Here is a 5,350-nt window from a genome sequence, read left to right as displayed (position 1 = left end):
GCCCAGCTACGACTAATCTACTCCCTGCATCTCTAGACTTGCCTGTTCTGGATTTTAAATGGACTAGAATCATAACCTGTATAGTGGTTTTCCTCTGGTCTTTAAAAATTATTAATAGCGTAATGTTTGTGTCTGGAGGTTAATCCACCTTGTGTCTTTTTTATAATCGATCTTTTTATTGATGTGGTATATGGAGTGAGTTATTTGAGACACCTTACTTGTATATGAAGGAGGTTTTAAAAGGGTCAGTGGTGGTTAGATGGTAAAGAATCTGCTTGCCATGTAGGAGACCCAGGTTAGATCCCTGGGTCCGGAAGGTCCCCTGGAGAAGGGCATGGCAACCCACTCCAGTGTTCTTGGCTGGAGACTCCCATGGACAGAAGAGCCTGGTGGGCTACAGTCCATGGGGTCACAAATAGTCAGGTATAACTGAGCACTAACACTTTAACACGTTCAGGTCGTTTTGATGATCATAAAAAATAACACGTAAAGACTCATGGTGTGGCGTCTAGCTCAAATGAGGAGACACTTTGCATTAGTTTTGTTGTTAGGATGATGTGTGTGTTAGTATCTCAGTCGTGTCTGACTCTTTGAGACCTCATGGACTGTAGCCCGCCAGGCTCCTCTGTCCATGGGATTCTCCAGGCAAGAGTACTGGAGTGGGTTGCCATTTTCCTTCTCCAGGGGGTCTCACTGACCCAGGGATCGAACCTGGGTCTCCTGCGTTGCAGGCAGATGCTTTACCCTCTGAGCTACTAGGGAAGCTCCGTTGTTATGATTATTATAGCTGTGATTAATTATCTTTGAAAATAGTATTACCACCACAGTCTTTGCCCATTTAATGCAAACAGCAGGGGACCATCTCTTGCGAGCATTTTTTTAAAAATAGGAAAGCTGTTAGGGAAATGTGTATAAAATGTGCTGTGTTCTCGGGATGAGCCTCCAACTGGTTTCTGAAGCTAGGAGCTCTTCAGTAAACGCTTGCTGAATAAAGGAAGAGAAGTATGCATGGTGGATCCCCAGCACCTTGTGTAGAGTCTCATGCATCGCACGGTGGTTTCCAGCAAATGTTTAACGTATGAACTCACAAAGAGTTCGAAATAGTACCCACCTATAACGAGAGGCTGAGTGACATAGAAGCAAAAGTTCCTTTTATTGTTGATGCGATGACCTATGTTTCCAGTAGATTGTTCTCTAACTGTGTGCTCACTTGCTCAGTAGTGTCTGACTCTTTGCCACCCCACGGACTATAGCGTGCCAGGTTTCCCTGTCCATGGGATACTCCAGGCAAGAATACTGGAGTGGGTTTCCCATTTCCACCTCCAGGGGATCTTCCCCACCCAGGGATCGAATCCCCATCTCCCACATTGACAGGTGGATTCTTTACCTCTAGTGCCACCTGGGAATCCCAAGGTGTATAACTAGGGAGCTGTATCTGAAGCAAATTTAACAAATTGTTGGAAGTAGTTGTTAAGTAATGAGAAGTAGAAAAAATTCAGGTGTGGGATCCCGTTTCCTTTCACTGGCAAGGACAGATGCTGAATCCTGGTACTCCTACCTACCTGGGTCCTTGAATTGTTTAATAGTAATTGTAGCTTCCCTGATGGTCCAGTGGCTGAGACTCCAAGCTCCTAAGAGCTTGCATGTTTTGGCCACCTGATGCAAGGAACTGACTCATTGGAAAAGACCCTGATGCTGGAAAAGATTGAAAGCGGGAGGAGAAGGGGATGACAGAGAATGAGATGGTTGGATGGCATCACCGACTCAATGGACATGAGTTTGAGCAAATTCTGGACGATGGTGAAGGACAGGGAAGCCTGGGGTGCTGCAGTCCATGGGGGTCACAAAGAGTCGGACACAACTGAGAGACTGAACCACAATAACAATAATATACGTAATAACCAATGCATATCAGTATATAATATGTATTATAGCTATATCCTTATAGATTATATAGACTGCACATATTATGTATAATTATGTACACGATCACTAAAACATATCAGTGCGTGTATGCGTGCCAAGTCACTTCAGTCTTGTCCTACTCTTTGTGACACTATAAACCTTTGTTGTCAGCCTTGTCTGTCCTTGAGATTCTCCAGGCAAGAACACTGGAGTGGGTTACTGTGCCCTCCTCCACAGGATATTCCCAGCCCAGGGATCAAACCCACATCTCTTATTACATCTTCTGCATTGGCAGACAAGTTCTTTACCACTAGTGCCTCCTGGGAAGCCCAGTAATACATATAATAATTAATGCTGTCCATATTTCTATGTAACTATCTCTATAAAATCTTCCAATCTTATCTTTTCTGTGGTGTTAAGGTACAGTGTGAGTGGCGAGTTAGAGCCGCTGCTAATCAGAAGTCAGACAAAATAGCTGTTCTTCAACAAGGTGGGGGAAAAAAAAATTAGCCTCCAGACCCCATATCCAGCACAGATTTGCATAATCAGAGCAGAAAGCCCTTGAAAAAAAGCCAGACAAATGGTTCAACTTTCAGGGCCTGACGGATTATAAAAGGAAACACATTCTGGCTCGCAGAGTTATTAGAAGATCTAAGAAATCACACTGGCAGAATTTGAGCAGAACTCTTAATCAACTCCCCTTAGGAGAAGAGGCAGGGCATGTGGTTAAAAAGGATCTTAGCCAAGGAGGTCCCGGCTTCTGAAGCACCTCGTTTAATTAAAAGGTTCAGATGTACAGAAGTTAACACGTGGGGTAGAAGCTCTTTTCGAGTTCATCGTGGAGAATAGGACAGGCTTCTTCTTTTGAAAATCTTGCCAAGGAAGGAGATTTTTCAAATTTTGAGCCGTGCAGTGGAGCTGGTGGTGATGAATGTTGATTAGACATACTGTGGTGATCCTTTCGTAATATATATAAATAGCACATCCTTCAGTTGTTCACCTGAAACCAATATCATGTTACAGGTCAATCATATGTCAGCTTGTTTAAAAAAAATTTTTTTTTTAATTGGAGGATACTTAACTTTACAACGTTGTGCTGGTTTCTGCCATACTTCAACATGAATCAGCCGTAGGTATACGTATGTCCCGTCCCTTTTGAACCTCCCCACCCCATCCCACCCGCCCTAGGTTATCACAGAGCTCCCTGCATCATACGACCAACTCCCACTGGCTATCTGTTTTATATATGGTCGTGTATATGTTGGACGTCCTTGGTGGCCCAGCTGGTAAAGAATCTGCCTGCAGTGAGGGAGACCTGGGTTCGATCCCTGGGTTGGGAAGATCCCCTGGAGAAGGGAAAGTCTATCCAGTCCAGTATTCTGGCCTGGAGAATTCCATGGACTGTATAGTCCACGGGGTCGCAAAGAGTCGGACAGGACTGAGCGACTTTCAGTTTCACTTCACAGTTTTCATTCTGTTCTCTCCACTCACCCCACTCTCTCCTTCCCCTACTGTGACCACAAGTCTGCTCTCTACATCCACATCTCCGTTGCTGTCTTGCAAATAGGTTCATCGGCCCCATCTTTCTAGATTCCATGTATAGGCGTTGTTATACGATATTTGTCTGCTTATGATTTATTTCACTCTGTATAATAGGCTCTAGGTTCATCCATTGAATTTCAACTTTAAAAAAAAAATCAAGTGGAATTCATTTTGAAAGTCATTGATAAAAAATGTTGACCAAAGAATCCACTCTCCACATGCATTTCAGGATCCTTAATGAAATACAGTGACACTTACAATATTGTCTAGTAAAATATTCTTACAGACATATGACCTTTACTTTGCTGTGATGATCATAGTCAAAGCTATAGTTTTCCCAGCAGTCATGTATGGATGTGAGAGTTGGACTATAAACAAAGCTGAGTGCTGAAGAATTGATGCTTTTCAACTGTGGTGTTGGAGAGAACATCCCTTGGACTGCAAGGAAATCCAACCAGTCCATCCTAAAGGAAGTCAGTCCTGAATATTCATTGGAAGGACTGATGCTGAAGCTGAAACTCCAATCCTTGGGCCACCTGATGCAAACAGCTGACTCATGTGGAAAGACCCTGATGCTGGGAAAGATTGAAGGTGGGAGGAGAAGGGGATGACAGAGGATGAGATGGTTGGATGGCATCACTGACTCGACGGACATGAGTTTGAGTAAACTCTGGGAGTTGGTTGTGAACAGGGAGGCCTGGCGTGCTGCGGGCCATGGGGTCAAGAAGAGTTGGACACGACTGAGTGACTGAACTGAGCTGAACTGAAAAATTGTTAAAAATTAACAGCTATAATATACTGTAGCATACAATATCTCCTTGTTGCTTATATATTTGACACATGGTAGTCTGTATCTCTTACTACCCCTCCCCACCCTATCTTGCCTTTCCCCTTTTCCCACTGGTCAATACTAGCTCGTTTTCTATGTCTGTGAGTCTGTTTCTCTTTTCTTACAGACAGTTGTTTTATTTTTTGGATTCCATATGTAACTGATACTGTATAGTCTTTTTCTGACTTATTTCACTAACCATGATATCATATTCTTTTTTTTTTTTTCCAATCTCTACTTTATTTTATTTTTTTTTTCTTTTCTTCTTATAGATTTACACGTATTCCCCATCCCAATCCCCCCTCCCACCTCCCTCTCCACCCGATTCCTCTGGGTCTTCCCAGTGCACCAGGCCCGAGCACTTGTCTCATGCATCACACCTGGGCTGGTGATCTGTTTCACCATAGATAGTATACATGCTGTTCTTTTGAAATGTCCCACCCTCACATTCTCCCACAGAGTTCAAAAGTCTGTTCTGTACTTCTGTGTCTCTTTTTCTGTTTTGCATATAGGGTTATCGTTACCATCTTTCTATATTCCATATATATGTGTTAATTGGGAGAAAATAATAGCAAATGAAGAAACAGACAAAGGATTAATCTCAAAAATATACAAGCAACTCCTGCAGCTCAATTCCAGAAAAATAAATGACCCAATCGAAAAATGGGCCAAAGAACTAAACAGACATTTCTCCAAAGAAGACATACAGATGGCTAACAAACACATGAAAAGATGCTCAACATCACTCATTATTAGAGAAATGCAAATCAAAACCACAATGAGGTACCATTACACTCCAGTCAGGATGGCTGCTATCCAAAAGTCTACAAGCAATAAATGCTGGAGAGGGTGTGGAGAAAAGGGAACCCTCTTACACTGTTGGTGGGAATGCAAACTAGTACAGCCGCTATGGAAAACAGTGTGGAGATTTCTTAAAAAACTGGAAATAGAACTGCCATATGACCCAGCAATCCCACTTCTGGGCATACACACTGAGGAAACCAGATCTGAAAGAGACACGTGCACCCCAATGTTCATCGCAGCACTGTTTATAATAGCCAGGACATGGAAGCA

Source organism: Dama dama, chromosome X (genome assembly GCF_033118175.1).
Source record: "Dama dama isolate Ldn47 chromosome X, ASM3311817v1, whole genome shotgun sequence".
Lineage (NCBI taxonomy): Eukaryota > Metazoa > Chordata > Mammalia > Artiodactyla > Cervidae > Dama > Dama dama.
The sequence above is the reverse complement of the archived record's forward strand: the minus strand, read 5'-3'. Positions refer to the sequence as shown.